The 21809-nt window shown below is 43.9% G+C and overlaps 1 long non-coding RNA gene across 1 annotated transcript in view; it reads right to left on the bottom strand.

Moving 5' to 3' along the window:
* Window positions 1–21809, bottom strand: part of LOC127009236 (uncharacterized) — a 180422-nt gene that overhangs the window by 48471 nt on the left and 110142 nt on the right. Inside the window, exon 4 of the long non-coding RNA XR_007761738.1 lies at window positions 6073–6195. This is a non-coding gene — a long non-coding RNA (uncharacterized LOC127009236). The remainder of the gene's footprint in view (window positions 1–6072; window positions 6196–21809) is intronic.

Raw genomic sequence — 21809 nt, forward strand, 5'->3', positions numbered from 1 at the left:
CTAAGCGGTTGATAATAGATAGTAGACATGAAATACAGCGACAGAGATATACGATGAAAGTGCTGGAAAGAAAGAAATAGAAGGAAAGAGACGGGAGGAAGAGGCCAAGTGAATGTTTGATGAATGGAGACGAAAACAAGGACAGGGAAAAAGATTTGAGGATACAGATACTGAGAGAACGAGAGCGAGAGAGAGAGAGAGAGAGAGAGAGAGAGAGAGAGAGAGAGAGAGAGAGAGAGAGAGAGAGAGAGAGAGAGAGAGAGAGAGAGAGAGAGAGAGAGAGAGAGAGAGAGAGAGAGAGAGGAAAGAGATAAGGGCTCAGAGAGGCTTATCGAAACCGTGGAGAAAGAGAGGGAGAGGGGATGAGTAGAAGTAGAAAGGAAAGAAGGAGGAGGAGGAGGAGGAGGAGGAGGAGGAGCAGGAGGAGGAGGAGGAGGAGGACGACGACGAAGAGGAAGAATGGCACCTCTAGAGTTTGTGATAAGAAGAATGAAAGGCAAGGAGACAGGAGGGGAAAAAAAACGGTTCAAATAAAGAAAAAAAAAACGGAGTATAGAAAGGAAATAATTATAGTAACAATGAGGAAAACAGGGATAGAGAATAACAGAAATGGCAGAGTACTAGAAGAGGTAGAGATAGAGAACGACGAGACCAGTGAGATATAAAAAGATAAGGGGGAGGTAGAGAAGAAGGTAGAGGAGGAGGAAAAGAGAAAAAATGTAAACTGGAAAGGAAGCGTTTTGCGCCAAGGAGGAGGAGGCGGCGGAAAAAACAGAGCAGTTCAAATGAGAAAAAAAGAACAAAGACGAAGTGAAGTGATGATAATAACTTTGCTGATGAAGAAGGAAAAGTAAAAATATCAAACAGAGAAGAAAAAATAAGAAAAAAAAAGGGGAAAACAAGTGCAGTTATAACACCGAAAGAACATCATTGTGAACAGAGGCACCACCACCACCACCACCGCCACCGCCGCCGTCGCCGCCACAGTAGCAGCAGCAGCAGCAGCAGGAGAGAGCAATAAAACGCACGGGAGGAACGCCTGGGGCAGTAAACCTCAATTAGAGCACACCACCTGCAGCGTGCCTTCGTGTGGTGCGGAGGGGAGGAGGGGGGGGGGCAGGAGGGTGAGATGGAACGGGATGGGGGGGGTGGAGGGAACGAGGAAGAATGTGTGGGAATGTGGGCGGAGAGGTAAAGGAGACGGGATGAAGGGAAGGGAGGAAGGGGTACAGGGCCGCTGGAGATTGATGGAAAGGCCGTAGAATGGAAGGGAGATGGAAAAGGTAAGGATGTGTGCGAGGAGGGGTGAAGGGGGAAGACTGGAGGAGAAAGAGGGAGAGAGGGAGGGATGGATACGTGAATATGGTAAAGAAAAGCGATGTAGGAAAGAGAGAAGGAGGGAGGGGAAAGGATGTGGGAGTAAGGGGGAAGGGGGGGACAGAGGGAGTGGGAAAACAAAGGTGGTTGAGGAGGAAGGAAAGGAGAAGGAAGGATGTGTGGGTGTGTGGAAGGAGCGAAAAATGGACTGATGGAAGGGAATAGCCAGAGGTAGATGTAGTTAGGTGAGAGGATGTGAATGAATAAGTCTTAGCACTCCATCTCTCTCCTTTCATTTTCTTTCCTTCAACTTCTTCCTCATTCAACCCCCTCCATGATTTCCTCACGCTCTTTTCCACACCTATTTTTTCACTCAATACAATTTTGCTCCCTTGCCGCTTACCTTTCCTCTCTTCCTATATAATTTTAGTTCCTCTTTGTCCCTCCCGGTCTACTTCTCCTTCCATTCCCTTTAATTCCTTCCCAAAGCTCAACATCTCTCTTCATTTGCTTCTTACATTTCTAGTTATGCTCACTCACTCTCATTCCTCCACTTCCTTTCTCTTCCCTGCTAGTTCTTTCCTTCGTTTCTTTCACTTCTCTCCATGTTCCACCACATTTTTCCTTCCATTTTCTCTTAGTTCTTTCCTCCTTTTTTTCTGCTTTCTCTCCTAGTTTTTCCCCTTTCCTTTCTCTCATCTTATAGTTTTTCTCCTCATTCTTTTCTCTTATCTCTTAGTTCTACGTCTTTGCCTTCCTTTTATCTGCTATATCTATTGCTTTTCCTATCTCTTTATCTTCTAGTTCTACCACTTTCATCTTCTCCTTCTCTTCCCCCTCCTTCTCCTCCTCCTTCGGTCTTCATCTCTCTCCCTGTGCTCTCCCTCCCTCAAACTACCTTTCCCATTTTCCTTTCTCTTTTCTCCTACTTCTACCCCGACCTTTCTCCTCCGTTCCTCCTCTCACCCTCCCTTTCCCCCCAGCCATCGCTCAAGGCCAATCGCAAGAGCCACTAATAAAAGAGCTTAGGTCGGGGTTTCAGGCTACAAATTACCTCCCAAGCCTGTGATATAGACACTCCACTCGCTCCTTCCGGCTGCCGAGAGGAGGAAATCGAGAGGGGCTGCCGAAAGGGGAGGCGGCTGAGGCGCGGAGGAAGAGAAAGTCGAGAAGGGGAAAATTAAAGGGAGATATGTAGAGAATGGGTCAAGGGGAGGAAAGGCTAAAGAGGGGGAAATGAACGGGAAAGATAAAGAGGCTGGGGAGAGAGGGAGGGAGGGGAAATCCGAGAAGGGGGGAGGCTGACAAGGGGAGATATAGAGGAGGGAGGAAGAGAGAGGAGGAAGAGGAGAAAACTGATGGGGGAAGCCGAAGGGGAGACATTTATAGAGGAAGTTGGGAGGGGAAGGAAAAGTCACTTGCTAGGGGGGAGGAAAAAAGGAAAATGGAGAGAGAGAGAGAGAGAGAGAGAGAGAGAGAGAGAGAGAGAGAGAGAGAGAGAGAGAGAGAGAGAGAGAGAGAGAGAGAGAGAGAGAGAGAGAGAGAGAGAGAGAGAGAGAGAGAGAGAGAGAGAGAGAGAGAGAGAGAGAGGTAAACAGAAAATGGGGACGAGGAAGACGAGGAGGAGGAGGCGGAGGAGCCCACAGGAGCGCACCGTGAAGAGAACGCTTGTCTCATCTCCATTTCCAAGAGTGTCGTCCTGAGATTATTAATGCCTTGTCGTCAGAAGGTTATTAATGCGCTTCTGTCTTGCCAAATGATATAGCGCTATGCAAATCATGGATAGGGCGGTGGTGGTGGTGGTGGTCGTGGTGGTGGTGGTGGTGGTGGTGTGAGGTGTGTAGAGATAACAAGGGAAGATTAAGCGTTGAGGAGTTAGCCGTCGAGAGAAGTGAAGAGATTACTACTACTACTACTACTACTACTACTACTACTACTACTACTACTACTGCTACTACTACTACTACTACTACTAATAATAATAATAATAATAATAATAATAATAATAATAATAATAATAATGGTCACAATAACACAAACAATAATATGAATAATCATGATATTATAAAACTACTGCTATTACTATTTAACTTCATATTGTATTGCTTTTTTTCATTATTGTTTCCTTTTTTTTTGCCTTGAGCTGTTTCCTTTGCTGTAAAAAAAATGTAGGCTCAGGTTTACAAGATACCAGTTATATATTTAGTTTCCGTAATCTTAATTCAGCAAGTCATTATCTTATTGTCAGTGGGCGCCGTTTCGTCAAGTATAGGAAACAGAGAAAAAAAGCTAATACAAAATAATATACGTGCGCAACCTCCACTATTACCTATCAACATATCACTCGTTTCCATGGTGAGAAGACCTGCCCACCACCTACACAAGAGTAATAAAAAGGAGCCGTGAATCATCAACCTGTATGCCTCTCAGTCCCTATACCTGGAAGTGAGCCAGGTAAGAAAACCTACTCAACACACATGAAAAATAATTGCTGAAGACGAGAGAGGTAAACGGAGCGGGTAATGGAAGAAGCCAGTAGAATGTTAATTAGAGAGAAGCGGTTGGCGTAGGTACACAGGAAGAAGTAATTAGGGGGTGGGGCGAGTGAGGCAAGTACGAGGAAAAACAAGTGAGACCAGAGCGTTAGGGAATATGTTAAAAATAAGGAGAAAGAAAATATGATCGAGTCAGGAAGTGGTAAAGTGTCTGATGGTGGAAAAAAGGGAGACAGATTGCATTAGAGGAATCATCTGTGCAGAATTACTTGGATTGGATATGAATATGAATAAAGAAGGCACAGAGAAACAAGGAAAGGGCAATAAAGCAAAGAAAAAATAATGAGAGAGAGAGAGAGAGAGAGAGAGAGAGAGAGAGAGAGAGAGAGAGAGAGAGAGAGAGAGAGAGAGAGAGAGAGAGAGAGAGAGAGAGAGAGAGAGAGAGAGAGAGAGAGAGAGAGAGAGAGAGAGAGAGAGAGAGAGAGAAAGGGGGGGGATGGCGGAGGATCAGAGGTATACACGATAATCCCACCGAGGCAGATCTACTACAGTTGCTTCGCTGATATTACTGCCAGCAACACGATACACACGCAGGAACGAGTCTCTGTCCTTCCCTCTGTGCCAGGCCCTCAGGCACCACTACGACGACGCAACGGTAACACAACATGACGTCCATCACTCCTACAAACACAAGGACTAGAAACGCTTATACAAGAACATGATGAGGAAAGTGTTAGTTAGCAAGAGCAAGAAGTGTGCTCCGTGACACACACACACACACACACACACACACACATATATAAACACACACAGTCACACATGGTCACATTCCTAGGCAGATAGGCAAATATAATGTTAAATCGATAGATAGATTTAAATGGGTTGGTATAAAGATAGACATGGATGGAGAGGTATATATAAATTTTATCTTATTGCGAAACACGATAAAAGTAATGTTGCAGAGTCATTAATATTGCTACAACAATTGAAAACTCACATAACAGAAGGGCAATGGTCGTAAGTCTTAATTAATAGAGAATTATAATGAAAGAATAACGAGGCGGTGACGGTATATTACATTTAACATTGATTAACGGTGCATTGTTATTCAGGAGGATGTGTGTGTGTGTGTGTGTGTGTGTGTGTGTGTGTGTGTGGCGGACTGCTTCATGTATGCATTGGTTTGTTAACAGCCGTGTTCAAGTTTCCAGGCTTACATGTTTAAAGAGTGCTTGTGTTCACATGTGCGTTTTTGTGCTACAATTCTCTCTCTCTCTCTCTCTCTCTCTCTCTCTCTCTCTCTTACGGACACGCGCACACACACACACACACACACACGGGTGCACCCATGCACACGGGCGCACAAGCCCGCACAGGCAAGCACACCTATGCACACGCGCGCGCACACACACACACACACACACACACACACACACACACACACACACACACACACACACACACGTGCGGCACACTTGTGAAAAAACATTAAGTATACAGTTCTCATCGTTTTTTTTGTGTATATGTGTGCGACCTTGAGCTGCTTCAATATCGTAGAAAAACAATATACAAACGATCGTAAAATGAGAATTTATATACATCTGCCTTTCGTCCGAAAATGTGCATCACGAAAACTGACGAAAATTGCACACTCAAGACAAGAATTACGTTCGTAAAAAGAATGTGAAGTGTACACGTGTGAAAATTTCAGGAAAACACGCCTGGCTGATAACATGTCAATCCTTTACAATATTTCCGGCATCGCCTTGCACAAAACCGGGGCAACGTTGATCGTATTTACGTGTTTTGATCCATAAAAACTTGACGAGCCCTGAACGATTTCCAGCACGAGAATAACTGGCAAAGAATTCTTACTGATCCACATCACGAGAGGTACAGATAAAGAGCAGAAGCAGCTGAGTTAACGTCGATTACCTGCACGTGTTAGTGTTTAGAAAGCCTTGACAATACCCGAACACAACCCAAGAAAACATGTACTGAACTTCCTTGCCCACTGAGTTTTTCATATGACCCTTAACAAAACAGGTATATATATTTAAGAGGCGAGAAGCAGGACCCGTTACAGAGGAGGAATCTTACCGTTGTTCTACAGGTTATTCTCCTTACGTCACACTGTTAATTTTGAGGAGAGAAGCATATAGTAAGAAAAGCTCCCAACCAACAGCAATACTCAAGCAACTCCTATCACAGAAGGGAAAGGTAACGGTGAAAAGCAGGAGTTAGAAAGTCGGAATCTTACCGTTGTTCCTCGCGGGGCTCTCCTGATGCCACGCAGTAAGAGTTTTGAAGGAAGGAGTGGATGGCATTTTGAGAGCGGAAGGAGGTATGGAGGAGGCCGGCACAAGATGAACATAACACACATCTGAAAAGAAACAAAAAAACATTCCACTGAAAGGCGTTCGTTTATGCACTCAGGTATACACGCACTGAATTAATTAACAGCTTGAAAACATTTTGCATAATACACACACACACACACACACACACACACACACACACACACACACGCGTTGTAAAATAAGAAACTCACAACATTTTCTCATAGAAGTCCCGTATTTTTTTTTTCTTTAATACCTGAAGTTCGTCCGTCTTTTATAATGTCCTGCTTAGTCTCGGCAGCTCTGAGCCAACTCCTTTCACGGGTACATAAAAGTGTACCAAAGGACGCGGCGACCAAACAGCCATGCATAAATGAAGGGGAGCTTAAAGGCGCCTCGTGAGGATAAGAGGAAAGCTGCCCTAAAGAACCAAGAACATGCATCCTTCGCTCTCTTCCCTTCCTCTCCTTGCTCTCCTTCCTTGCCTAAATTACCCCTTATGCAGAGACTTAGAATTTCGTGTTTCCCTCTCTTCCTCTCCTGCTTTCCTTCCTTGCCTAAATTATCCCTTATGCAGACACTTAAAATTTCGTGTTTCCCTCTCTTCCTTTCTTCTCCTTGCTGTCCTTCCTTACCTAAATTATCCCTTATGTAGAGACTTAGAATTTCGTCTTTCACTCTCTTCCCTTCCTCTCCTTGCTGTCCTTCCTTGCCTAAATTTTCCCTTATGCAGACATAGAATTCCATCCTTCACTCTCTTCCCTTCCTCTCCTGCTTTCCTTCTTTACGTAAATTATCCTTCATGTCGGAAGAACTCAGAACATGAGTATTCTTTTCTCATCTGCCTTTCTCTCGTGTTCTATTTCTCCCTCCACCTCAGAAATAAACTATAACCTGTATGTTTCCTGCAACTGAAATATGATATGCTACTCTCAATGGAAGCAAATTTCAACTCTCTAATTCCTGTCCTAATTTTTCCGCTGGCCCTCTACCGTGCTATCTGTTCTCCCTCCCTCGCCATTGACATCCTTTGCTACTTTCCCTCTCTCATCATCTCTCCTTATCGCGTCTCTTTCAGTCTCCCTTCGTTATCTCTGTACCATTATTCCGCAACCTTTGTGCCATCCGCCATCATCATTATTTTCGATCATCATTATTCTTCCTAATTCCTGTTTTCATTTTCCCTTCGAGTTTCCTTCTTTTGTCACTCCCTTCTCGTCATCAAAATCTCTCTCAATATCTTCCTTACGTTCAGTCGCTCTTTATTTTACTCCTCTGTTCTTTTATACATTTCCGTACATTTTTTTTCTTTTTACGTTTCAGTTTATGGCGCCGTAGGCTTTCTTGGTGGGACCTGGTGGTCGACCCCAGTCCTTTATGGCTCAGGCAAGTGTTTATACTGGCGCCATCTTGCTTGGCTCACGCTGCCTCGTGGCTTCCTCACATAGCCAATTACTTTTCTTGTCAATATATTTCATTAACTTTCTGTCATTATACCAATTTCTCCCCTTTATTTATCGTTTCTCTGTTCACTCATTCCTTCAGCAGGACAAACAGACAACAAACAGCGCCCTCCTTCCTGGCCTCTCCTTCGTTGAGGCGGAGGGGTTGTAAATTTCTAAGGGGCCCACCGATACCTCCCCTCAGCTTCACAGGGGCAGAAAACAAGGCATTACAAACCTTCCTCCCTCTCCCTGCGAGGTAAAAGGAGGAATGCAATAACTCTCTCTCTCTCTCTCTCTCTCTCTCTCTCTCTCTCTCTCTCTCTCTCTCTCTCTCTCTCTCTCTCTCTCTCTCTCTCTCTCTCTCTCTCTCTCTCTCTCTCTCTCTCTCTCATTCCTGTCTACCTTTTTTCTTTGTCTTTAAATGCTGTTACTTTATTCTTCTTTCTCTTCTTTTCTTTCTTCCTATTCCTTTTTCTTTTAGTTTTTTGTTCTTGTTCTTCTCGTTCTTACTCTTCTCGTCTTTGCTCTTGATCTTCTTGTTTGGGATTTACTTTTCTATACTCTTCGTCTTCTTCTTCTTTTTCTACCTCGTTTCCTTTTTCTCCGTCCTCAACCTCCCCCTCTTCATATTATTATTCCTCCTCCTCCTCCTATTATTCCTGCTTCTCCTCCTCCACCTCCTTGCTCTTCTCCTTTCCTCCTCCCCCCGCTCTGCCGTGCCATTGTTATGTTAAGCAAGGTTGGCAGAGATGATTCAGTGTTGCCGACGCGCCTCGTCACGTGAGCCTCATCCCTTACTGGCCCGGGATTCCACCAATGGACCACTTTATATGCGCCGCCCCTCCACACAGCGCCAGTTAAGAACATTCCCGCCGCTCTACACCAACCCCATGACGTCCTGGCGCTACACAACGTCGATTAAGACCGTTCCAGGCATTACGGACTAACCTCATGACTTTCCAGTGGTACGCAACCCTCTGTTAAGAATATTCCAGCCATCGTAGACCCCTGCAAGGCCCGTCTTAGGCGTTTCACCATGTTCAGACCAATCCCATGGCCTTCCTCTGATACACAACCTCATATTTAGTATTATTTCAGCCATATTAGACCCCCAAAAAAGGTCAGCCTGAGGAATTTCACCGTGGTCAGACGAACCTCATGACCTTTCACAGCTAAACAACCCCAAATACAGGATTATATAGACTATATCAAACCCCCAAAAGGCCCACGTACAAAACTCTAGCATTTCCAAACCAAACTCAACACTTTCTACCACTTCAAAGACCCAAACACACTATCATTCCAACTATCTTTGACCTCTGAAAGTCACGTCTAAAGCGTTTCATCGTGTTAAGACCACCCTCAAGCCTTTCTCTATATACACAGCCCCTAGTTAAGGAGTAATCCATTTACCCTGAACCCCTGAAGCCATGTCCAAGGAGCCCCAGGGAGTACAATAACCCTCACGTCCTGGAAGCCCTGCGTGTAGCCAATAACATGGAGTAGTGCCTGCCTGGGGGTGCTGATGTAGGTCCATCTGAGATCTCCGCTTATGGGCTGTAGACACGAGTGGGAGTGAGATATGCCCTAACAGGTGGAAGAGAGGGATATGGAAAGTGATCGTGAAGAGGTAGATATATGTGTTTGAAGAAGAGAAGAGACTGAAAGATGAATAGGTAGATATGGATGTGTGTTAGGCAAGGAAAAAATAAATAAGGGAAAGTAGTAAGGAAGAGTTAGATATGTGTATTTGAAGAAGAGACTGAAAGATGAATAGGTAGATATGAATGTCTGTTAGGAGAGTAAAAAAGAGATAAAGGAAAGTGGTAAGGAAAAGGTAGATATGCGTGTTTGAAGAAGATAAGTAGAGAGTACAGATGGAAAGGAAGAAGGGAGAAGGGAATGAAAGGATGAAGAGATATATATGTGTATTGGAAGAGACAGTAAAGATGAATAGGTAGATATGAATGTGAGTTAGACAAGGAAAAAAAATAAGGGAAAGTGGTAATTAAGAGGTAGATATGTGTGTTTGAAGAAGAGAAGTAAAGGGTTAAGATGGAAAGGAAGAAGAGAGAAGGAAATGAAAGAATGAAGTGATAGACAGGTGTGTGTCTGAAGAGAAGAGAAAATAAAGATGAACAGGTAAATGTGCATGATATCGGCAAGGAAGAAGCGTCATGAAAAAGGTAGGATGGAGTGGTGGAAGTGTGTTAGGAAAGGAGAAAAGAAAATTAAATAATGGGTTGAGAAGATGAATAGGTATAGATGGATATTAGATGAAGACTGGACGCAAGTTGACAAAGAGTGACGATCCTTCCTTACACTCTCTTTCTGTATATAGTTTCCCGTCATCCACACTTTCCGTTTTTCTCACATTCTAACACACACGTATCTATCTATTATCCTCGTACATATACAAGCACGCAAAACAACAACAACGAACAAGCGAATCTCTCGAATTTCCCCATATCAAATTAATAGCAACACAGCAACGCACGTCCAGTTAACAAGGTACAAAGGTCAAAAATATATGAAACGAAAATCGAGACCACAAACATTAAACTAGATCCCAAGTGCTTGTAACTCGTGTCGTTTGTAGCCTGGATCACACTAACAACACGCTCAACACAACACCCTCTCCACAATAACGACACGAGAACGCCACCTGCGCCACCCTAGAATCACCCAAGTTTTCGAATGGATTCTGCCTCGGAATTTTCTTCGCGCGGATAACACGGCATCAGTGATGTTACACGGTTGGCAGGAGAGGTGAGGGATGCATAACGCTGCACGGCGAAAATATCTTCTGTTACAAAGGTCTTGCAAATATGAAGGAACATGGAGTTAGTTTATTGATAAGCTAAATAAATAAGGGGAACATCAGAGCTCTTCAGCACTAACTAAAGAGTAGAAAAGAATAATTAGGCTTAATCCTGAAGAGAGTTAGAAATGTTAACGGGTAAAAAAAAACACCCAACACCCTTGCATTCAGGAAGACTGATAAGGAAATAAAGTCTGAAACTGCTGATTAAAATTAATTAATATTCTAATGGCAGCAGCGGCAGGTAACATTTTTTTCATCCACGTTATCAGCGACAGAGAAATTCCTCTCGTTTGATATCATAAACATAGTATTTCTGAAATAAAAGTAATCCTCCAAAATTCATATTGGTATTATCTGAACAATTAGAGCAATGGTTGTTATAGTAAGCAATATGATTATATTGATGTTATTGAAGAACTTTTTCAATAACGCATCGTTTGAGGTTGTTGGTCGTGTTGTGAAGCACCGTGCCCGCCCAGCGAGGCTTCAGGATAAGACCGGATTTCTTTTTTTCAGAGTAACATTCGTGAAATCCTGTTGCCTCTGATGCAAATACTGTAATTGTTATCTTTTTGCTATTATCAATATCATTACCATCAATATCATTATTGTTACTATAATAAGAGAATGATTATAATTATTTTTTTCTAATTATTTTTTCTTTTATTAAAATCGTGACTTACTAATAATACACTTGATGTAATAAATCTTACTAATAATATACTAACTAATGTAATAAATCTATTGTGTTTATGAAGTTATTATTATTGATTGTTAGAAGATCAAAGCCACAACCTCGACTCGTGCTCGGTGACCGTCATCAGCACCGGCGAGAGTTCAGAAAAAAAACAAGCGCCTGACACCTGCCGCCCCTTGTCTTGATTATCATTCTCTCTCTCTCTCTCTCTCTCTCTCTCTCTCTCTCTCTCTCTCTCTCTCTCTCTCTCTCTCTCTCTCTCTCTCTCTCTCTCAACACGCAGACGCACACACGCACGCACGCACGCACGCATGCAAGTACGAACACACACACACGCACACACACACGCACACACCAACTTAGGAGAACAACACCAATTAGCGTACTAGATACACAGAACCTGACCCGACTCTGTGTGTGTGTGTGTGTGTGTGTGTGTGTGTGTGTGTGTGTGTGTGTGTCTGAGAGAGAGAAACACAGACAAACAAAAAGATAGACAGACAGACAGACAGACAGACAGACAGACAGAGGCAAACAGAGATAAGCAGACACAAAATGAAAACGTTTTTACTAACACACACACACACACACACACACACACACACACACACACACACACACACACACACACACACACACACACAACCCTCCACCCGCACACGACCCCCTCTCCCTCCCAGACACAAATAATAGCTTCATTTCCTACGAGATTCCTTCTGATCCAGGGAGGGGATGCGCGCCCTTAATTTCAAGAGGAAGAGAAAAAAAAGATTCCACCGAAATTACCGCGAGGGGAAGAGGCTGATTAAATCCTCGTACACTGGAGGCAGGAAGATGAGGTGTGTCTGGCGGCAAGGGCGAGATGAGAGAGGAAGAAAAGGATGCTGGGATACTGGAATGGTGAGTGTGTGTGTGTGTGTGTGTGTGTGTGTGTGTGTGTGTGTGTGTTCTGAGAGGGTGCAGGGAAGAAAAACAATCGTTAATAAGTGCCTGCCTGCAGATCTATATGTCTAATTTTGCTAGTTATTCTTCCTGTGTCCACTATAATGGCATATGTAATTATTATTGTATGTTTTCCAAATTATCTGACGTAACAAACTATTTTAAAACACAGGTTCATAATGATAGATTGTTTTTTTAACTTCCGTATCTTCAGTTATTTACTATTGCTCTGTGGGTTATTGAAAATCATGTATAATTAAAATCAAAGTTTTCTACATTTATTCCATTAGTTAACCCTATTTTCCCTTATGCAGCTAAGTTTCGCATATATGAAGCCTCACTAAAACAAAAATTACATGAGATTATTATAACTTTATACACGTAGCAAACCTTCACACTCCTTTTGTCCCCGAAATAAAGTCATTCGCTTGATTTATTAAACATCGTATTAGCCGTTGTTAGCAATAATGTGGCTGATTTGTCTTTTTTAACCCGTTTTTCAAGGCGTGTTTAGTCAGTTTTGTTGATTTTGTTTTGTATATCACTTTCTACCACTGAGTTTGTGACAAGTCAAATTCTGAACGAGATAAGTCACAAAAATCAATGATGTGGCTGATTTGTCTTTTTTGACCCGATTTTCAAGGCGCGTTTTGTTAGTTTTGTTGATTTTGTTTTGTATATCACTTTCTACCACTGAATTTGTAACAAGTCAAATTCTGAACAAAATCAGTCTAAAATATGATTAAAAAGACAAACTAACCACAGAGCTGTTGATAAATACCAATATGTGTGGTCTGTCCTTAACTAAATCTAAAGGAAACTGAAAGGCCATCAACACTGCATTTCTGCCTTAGATAATATTGATATAGTGAAAGTGGCGGTCGAGTTTGTTATGTCGTTTCTAAAATCTGGCAAAAATTCTGCCGCCCTTTTCCCCTTGTCAGCGGGCCGCCGAGTCAGGTGGGCGACGCGCCAAGACGAACACTTCGGTCGCAACTCATCACTAATTCCAGGTTAGCAGACTCACTGATTACCGTCCCTGGCGCACCTGAGCCGTCTGCTTTTTCTCCTTTTATCCCTCTTCCCTTCATTGACGAGGAATTTCGTTTTTATTTCCTTCCTAGTTTTCTGCTTTTTCTTACACTTTTTCCTTCTCTTCGTTCTAACCGTCAGTAACAGAAGCTCATATTCATTTACTTGTCTTTCATTTCCTCCTTGTTTTCTTCCTCTCCCTTCTTTTCTTTTCCACTTTCCTTCGTTCAGTGATACAAAACCCTTCATTCATTTTCAACCTTTTCCTCATTGCTATAATTCGGTCCTTCCCAATTTTAAATAATTTGTCATATTTTTTTTCTATTTTCTTCCTATTTGCAAGTACATATTTCATGGTAGTTCTCTTTTAATCAATTTTCTTTTGCCTCTTCTTGCAAAATATGTTCCTATCATTTCCCCATCTTGATTACATTCACCGTTCACATCACTGACACAAAAATAAAACTCCATGCCATTTTTTCTCATTTCAATTTTTATCCAATCGATTTCTCATTATCTCCCTGTTAAGCGCTTTCACATATTTCAACCTTCGTTTTCAGCACTCATGACTCTCTCTCTCTCTCTCTCTCTCTCTCTCTCTCTCTCTCTCTCTCTCTCTCTCTCTCTCTCTCTCTCTCTCTCTCTCTTGCTTGCTACATACAAAAATATTCACATTTTAATATTCTCTTATTCTGTATCTATTTTTTTTTCCATATATTTTCAACAACTTTTTCTCATTCCATTCTAAATCTTGCCATTCATTATCTCCTCGCCCTTGATCATAACCTCTTTTCAGTATCCTTCTCTCTATTACATTTTACACCATTTGTCTCTTTACTCTTCTCTCGTTCATTATATCTTCCCTTGCCTCCTAATTACATTTCTCTTCCTTTTATAGTCCACAATCCCTCCCGTCTCTCTCTTTACCTCGTCTTTCTCTCTCTACCTCCGTCTTCGTCCGTTCTTCTCCTTCGTCTCCTCCTCTCCTTTGTTCATCCTTTCCTCCTTCTTGCTCTTTTCCTTCCTCAAAACCAACCTTCTTACCACCACCAACCCTCTAATGTATCTTCCTCTCCCACCTTTCCTCCCCCTCTTTCTCTTTTCCTCCTCCACCCTCTCCTTCTCCCTATCCCTCTCTCCCTACCCCGCCCTCTCCCTCTCTCTCTAGCGCTCGCGTTTCACCCACAGAGCAGCAACAAACGGATGAGTCTATTGGGAGTAACGAATGGCCTCCCGGAGAACTACCAACAGCCACGTCAGCTAGATGGATGCGCTGGTCTGTTTGGCCTCACTCAGCGCGCAGAGGCAACGAGGAGGCAGGTGGGAGCAATCAGCCGGGAGGGAGAGGCAGATGGGGGCAGTTAGGCAGGTGGGAGGAGTGAGAGAGGTGGTACGGATCGGTCAGGCAGGCGTGTGGGTGGACGGATATGTACGAGTAGGATAAAAATACAGTAGATGGGGATTAAAAAAGGGACACAAGGGGAAAGAAAACGGTGTAGAGGTGATTATGAAGAGAAAGAAAATGGGAGAGAGGATGTGAGTGGACGGATATATACGAGTAAAAGGTAGGCATAGATAATTTAAGGTAAGAAATGATTAAATAAAAAAGATGCAAGGAGGATAAAAACCGGTGCAGTGATGATTATGAAGAGAGAAAAGGAAATGGATGAGAATGTGAGGGGATGGATATATAAGGGAAAGAAAAGATAACATAGATGGGGGTAAAATGGATGACACCATAAAGAAAACGGTATGTGATGATTACAGCGAGATAATAGAAAATGGATACAGGGGTTACAAAAAGGCAGAAATTGATAGAGAGATAGAAACAAAAACAAAATAGACAGTGATAAATTTAGGAGCAGTAAGTAGCGGGCTTTTTTTTCCATTATTGTTTTCTTTTTTTTTTTACGCCCTTGCACTGTCTCCTCTGCTGTAAAAAAAATAATAAACTACACGCAAGGGAGTCTGGAGCCGAGTCAAAGAGGAGAACGAGAACGGGATGAGGAGAGTTTCATTATTTATAGCCTTGTCAATGTTACTTTTTATGCTCCTGTACAACAATTACTTTCCACTCCATTGTACGCGTAAGAGGTGCTTGCTTACATGAGTGGCTTCATATTTACTGCCGGAATTAATATTTATGACCTTGTTTGGGGCGAGGAGGGAAGATTGGGAAGCTAGATGAAGATGTATGAGGAGAGAAAGGGTATTTGGAAGGAAGGGAAGCCGAGGGGACGGAGGGAGGGGGGAAAGGAGGGAGGTTGGAAGGAAGGAAGGAAGGAAGGAAGGATGGGGAGGAAGTAAGGAAGGAAGGAAGGAAGGGAGGGAGGATGGAAGGAATGATGGGGATGAAGGAAGAAATGAATGAATGAAGGAAGGAAGGAAGGATGGGGATGAAGGAAGAAATGAATGAAGGAATGAAGGAAGGAAGGAAGATAGGGGAAAAGGAAAGAAGGCTCGGACGACAATAAACAAAAAGAAAGGGAGGAACGAGGAAACCAAGTAAGAAAAAAGAAGAAAGAAAAAGAAAGAAAGAAAGAAAGGGTACGTAAGTCAATAAACCGGTCGGCAAGGATGTGGATAAACAGAAAATAGAAATAAAAGAGAAGACATAAAAAACGAAAACAAGGAAGAGAGCAAGGACAAAAAACAAAGGGAAGAAAGGAAGCAAAAACGACATAAACAAAGAGAGGCAGGCCGGTAGGTGAGTAGGGAGGCAGTACAGGTTATGTTTGCTCCGAGGGCCACAAGGGACATGTAAACACTAAACACAAAGAAGAAATTAAGAAAAACGGGAGGGGTAAAAGACGTGAAGGAGGTAAGGAAGCAATGAAACAATAAACAATGAAAGGCAAGTCTGAGGGTAAGTAGGGAGAGGCAATACAGGTTAGATTTGCTCGGAGGGCAACGAGGGAAACGGGTATACAAGCTCCCATCTCCATCTGGGTTAAACGGTCCGGATACATGTCTCTGGGTCATCGTAAAATGCATACCGAAATTGAAACGACAAAACCAGGCAAGTAAAGGGCCCAAACACACACACACACACACACGCCCCCCCCTCCCCCCACACACACACACACATGCATGCTCCACTTTACCTATAATTCGTTCAGCCGTGAAATTCGTGCGTAAAGATGCAACGGGACAAATAAATCGTGAGTAAGAGGACGCTCTTGGACATTTTTGCTACACGGGGGAGAGCAGGAGCGTGCGTGAATTTTGTGCATGGAAAGTGTGTGTTTGAAAGGGAGTAGAGGGAAAGGGAAAGGGCGTTAGGGAGAGGGAAAGGGAGTTAGGGAGATGGAAAGCGGGTAAGGGAGGGAAGGGAGAGGAAAAGCGAGCAAGGGAGGGAAAGGGAAAGAGGTGAGGCAGAAAAGGAAAGGAGAGCGAGTAGGAGGGTAAAGGAAAGGGATAGCGGGAAGGGAGTAAAGGAAAGGGAAAGTACATAAGGAAGAAAAGGAAAGGAAAACCAGATAAAGGGATAAAGGGAAGGAAAAACTGATACATGGGCAGAGGGAGTGTGTGTGTGTGTGTGTGTGTGTGTGTGTGTGTGTAGGTAAGTGTAAAAGGGTGCAATGTGTGTAGATATAGGGATGTGGAGTAGAGAAGAAGGGAAAGTGAGGAAAGCAGGGAGATGATAGTAGATGACGGGATGGGGTGGAAGGGTGTGCATTGATGGGGATAATAGCGAAAGAGAGGTTAGGAAAATGGAAGGGAGGTAGAGGAAGATGTTTGATGTAGAGAGAGAGTAATGTAAGGGAAGCAGAGAGGTTGATGGATGGAGAGGGTAAGGGGAGGATGTTGAGGAGGGTAACAGGGAGGGGGAGACTAGCAGAAGGGAAGGGAGGTTAAGGAAGATGAGTCTCTGATGTAGATAGGTAGTGGATGGAGGTGGATCGGAGTGGTTCATCCAGACAATTTGCTGTGATGGGCGCCCGTTTGTTAGGGAGGAAATGTGTGTGTGTGTGTGTGTGTGTGTGTGTGTGTGTGTGTGTGTGTGTGTGTGTGTGTGTGTGTGTGTGTGTGTGTGTGTGTGTGTGTGTGTGTGTGTGTGTGTGTGTGTGTGTGTGTGTGTGTGTGTGTGTGTGTGTGTGTGTGTGTGTGTGTGTGTGTGTGTGTGTGTGTGTCGATCCTTTCTCCATTTACTCGTCACTTTCCATCAAATTATTGTCGAGTGCTTCGCCTTTTTTTCGTTCACATTCCAAACTCTTTTCGAAAATTTTCTTTGGGTGAGCAATTTCTCTCTCTCTCTCTCTCTCTCTCTCTCTCTCTCTCTCTCTCTCTCTCTCTCTCTCTCTCTCTCTCTCTCTCTCATTTTCAATACACTTCATACCTCACTTTTCTTCATCACTTTATATATAAAAAAAATATCCTTCAAAATTCAAATTACTCAATGCGCATGAAGCTTTTCCTTGCCTTTGGAACTTTCCCTTATTTTCCTTTCCCCTTTTTCTCCTTCAATTTTGTCGTTTTTCCCTCTTTTCTTCTTCCAAATATGTCACCTCTCTCTCCTCTTCTCTCTTCTCCATCTCCACTTCATCTTTCGCCTCCTCAGTCTCCTCCTTCTTCTCCTCTCATCTCTTCTTTCCCTTCTTTCTTCTTCTCCTTCATTACCTCCTCCTCTTCCTCCTCTTCATGCAGCTTCTCCTCCTTCTCCTATTGCCAGCCTTTTACACTCCATTTAAGCCTGAAATTAAGTCGAAAATATCCTTGGAAATTCCCTCCATAACCTGGACTAAACATCCATCTCGGCCTCGGCGCCTCACACGCTCCATTAGGGCGGTGAGGGCCGACGGAGAGAGTGTGAGCGAGCGAGAGAGAGTGAGAGAGTGAGGGCGAGGGAGTGAGTGAGTGAGTGGCGAGATGAATTACCGGGCTCCATCTCTCACACACTCTCCCCTCCCCCCCTTCCCCACTCCCCTCTCGCCCCTACCTCCCGCCCTCGCTTCCTCCCAGCCTCTACCAGATGATTTTGAAGGTAATGCACAGGTCTGAAGTGAAGTAGTGGAGTTGGGAGGGAGGTGGTGGTAGGGGAGGAATGGTGGAGTGAAAAGAAGGTAGGTGGAGGCGAGGCTTGAGTAGTGAGGCATAAGATTCAGGTCACCACTCTCTCCCTCCATCTTTCAACATCATCATCATCATCATTATTTTCTTCAGACATTACTAGTCCACGGCAAAACGTAAGACTTTTCTAACGCTCTCCGCCTTTCTCTGTTCCATGTTATTGTGTTCGTGTATACCAGCGCACGTGTGTATAAAAAAAAGGTACTAAAATCATCATAAACATCTACATAAACCACTAGTTCTTGTACGTAAAAGTACACACGCACACGCACACATACACACACATACACACACATTTGCACAGCTTACACATTCACGAGAAAACACGCACGCACACACAAAAAAACGACCAAATAAAATAGGGACACGAACACGCAAATTTAAGCGACAGGAACATGCATAAAACATGGTTACAACACACACACACACACACACACACACACACACACACACACACACACACACACACACACACACACACATACACACGGGCGCCGAATCCTAGTCAAATTTTATTCTTTTTTCTAGCTTATTCCACTCACTCTCCTGCAGCTGCCCTCCTCCCATTCAGTATTTGATTTTATGCTTTCCTTTCCACCCTATCTTCCCCATTTTCACCTTTTCTCTTCTCCTCTCCCATGCTTCTAACACCTTTTTATACTTTCTTTTCACACCGACCTTTCAAAACTTCTTCCTTCCCACCATCTCCATTATCCCTCACTCTCTTTTCTCTTTTTTCCTATCTTTTTCAATACTTTTCCTTATTCCCTCTTTTTTCTTCTCATTTTGCCTTCCTCTCATAAACGCATTCAGCCTCTTCCTTTTTAATTTCCTCAGTTTTGCATCATTTCGACAAACTGAGTCATTGCCTGCCGCTGGATGTCTGCCCTCATCACCACCACCACCATAGTCACCACCACCACCATCACCTCAAATACCACCACTATCTCTTTTACTCTATCAACCACTATTATCATCCCTCCAACCACCACCACCACCACCACCACCAGTACCTCCATCATCACCACCACCATCGCGGCCTCTACCACCACCGCCAGTAACGCAACCAGCACCAATATTCCACCACAACCACCACGGCTTCCACCACCACCATCATCATTCCACCATAACCACCACCGTGCCATACTTTGTTTACTCTGGCTCGGTCCCTTTTCAGTGAATCAAAAACATGTCAGGATGGGGTTGACATATGTGTGCGCTCTCTCTCTCCCCTTCTCCCTCTCCCTCTCTCTCTCTCTCTCTCTCTCTCTCTCTCTCTCTGACAAATATTTTCATCACTCATATTGTTTCCGTATTGTCGTTTCCTCGGAGATTGCAACACAGCCACAGCGTGATTTCATGTTCAGGAAGGAGAGGAGATGAAAGAAGGGAAGCAGCGTGAAGGAAAAATATGAATAAAGGAAAAACGGGGAATATAACAAGATAGGAAATTGTGACTAATTAACCAGTAGACATAATCACCATCATCATCATCATCATCATCATTGGTCTGTCTGTCTGCATATACGAATATCTGAACTTGTCTGTCTTTTTCTGAATTTCTTTACATCTGTCTCCGTCCGTCTGTCTGTCTGTGTCTATCTGTGTTCATCTGTATCTCTGTCTGTGCATATGTCTATTTCTATGTATGTCTGTGGGTCTGTCTATCTATCTGTCTGTCTGTCTACCTATTTTCAACGGTGGAATAGTGGGTGCTTTTCAAGGGAGGGAGGGAGGGAGGGAGGGAGGGAGGGAGGGAGGAAAGGAAGGACGAGGAAGGCTGGAGAGACGAACCGTGACAAAGCAAAAAAAAAAAAGGGAGGCGGCAAAGGGGGGGTGGGGAGTGGTGGTGGGTGGGGGGGTGGGGTGGGGTGGGGGGGGGGGGCTTGCGGCTGCCGGTACTGATAGCGAAAGTTTAACTGGTGAGCGAGTGTGTGTGAGAGGAAGGGAAGAGAGGAGGATGGGGAGAGAAGAGAAAGAGGGAGGGAGAGAAGGAGAGACCAGAAGGGTTGAGGAAGAGAGGGATAGGAGAGGAGGGAAAGAGGGAAGTAGAGGAGAGAAAGAAGAGGAAGAAGGAAAGAATAGAAGGGTTAAGGAAGAGAGAGGGAGAGGAGAGAAGGAAGGAGGGAGAGAAGAGAAAGAGAGAGAAGGAGAAAGAGAGAATAGAAGATAGAATGCTTGAGGAAGAAAGGGAAAGGAAAGACGGAGGAAAGAAAGAGGGAGTGACAAAGAGGGAGAACAGTAAAGTTGAGGAGGAGAGAGAAGAGGGAGAAAGAGGAGAGAGAGGAGGAAGAAGAGAGAGAGAGAGAGAGACAGAGAGAGAAGCAGAGAAATACGCAGAGACCCAAGAAAAGGAAGCAGGAAATAAAGTTAAATAGGTGTAGTAAGTAAAAAGGGGAAAAACAAAGCGAAAGAAAGAGAGGAGGAAGAAGAAGAGGATAGAATAAGCAAAAGAGGGGAAGAAGAAATACGAGGAAGATAGAATGAGATCGCAAGAGGGAGAGCGAGGGGAAAGAGCGGAGGAAGAGCCGAAGGGAAGGAGGAAGAAGGACGTGATAAAGGAAGGAAGAGAAGGAGAGAAAGAAGAGAAAAACGAGGGAAAAAAACTCCAGAGAGAGAGAGAGAGAGAGAGAGAGAGAGAGAGAGAGAGGGGTGATAGGACACTGGTCTGGGTTGCCGTGAATACCAAAACCGAAGTGACGCTCATTCGGGGACCATTAGTTTGGGTTATGTGTAATTCCCTTTGATTAATGCGTGTGCTGTGGCCCTGCTGTGTCGTGCTGCCCTACTCTCTCTCTCTCTCTCTCTCTCTCTTGGTCGTTGTTTTCATCCATATTCTTTTCATTTTTAATCTCGTCTTCTTGGAGTTATTCTATTTACGTCCAAATCGTTTTTCTCTCCTATAAGTTTTCCTCTTCTTCCTTCTCCTCCTCCTCCTCCTCCACGGGCTTAGGAGGAGGAAGTCCACACACACTGGATCTCCTTTAAGCTCCATTATTCATGCTTACACACACACACACACACACACACACACACACACACACACACACACACACACACACACACACACACACACACACAAACATGAACATACACACGCATATATAGATAGATAGATTCACATTCTCGCATATATAGAAAGCTGTATAGTGAGATTCATAGATAATACACTCACTCATATTCACACACACACACACACACACACACACACACACACACACTCACTCCTCCCCCCCCCTCCCACCACACACGCAAACAGATATAGAAAAATGGATAGATAGAGAGATAGCCGCATTCTACATGGATACTTAGATAGAGAGATTGATAGATAAAAATATACTCACACCGACCCACTCACACTCACACACATACACACCCCTCTTCCCCCCCCCCCCCCCTCCCCCCGGACACAGACACACGGGAAAGGCATCCAATATTCCGGGACACGCATCTTCGACATCTTCCTATACATACCAAGCCAGGGATCCGCGTCATGATAAACACATTGCCTCCTCTTCCATCTCCTCTTCCACCTCCTTCTCCACCGCCACCACCACCATCGCTACCACCACCACCACAACTACTGCAAACCCTACCATTACCACTAACAGCACTACCACCTCCAACAACAACAATAGCACATAACCA

This window comes from Eriocheir sinensis, chromosome 40 (genome assembly GCF_024679095.1).
Source record: "Eriocheir sinensis breed Jianghai 21 chromosome 40, ASM2467909v1, whole genome shotgun sequence".
NCBI classification, from domain to species: domain Eukaryota; kingdom Metazoa; phylum Arthropoda; class Malacostraca; order Decapoda; family Varunidae; genus Eriocheir; species Eriocheir sinensis.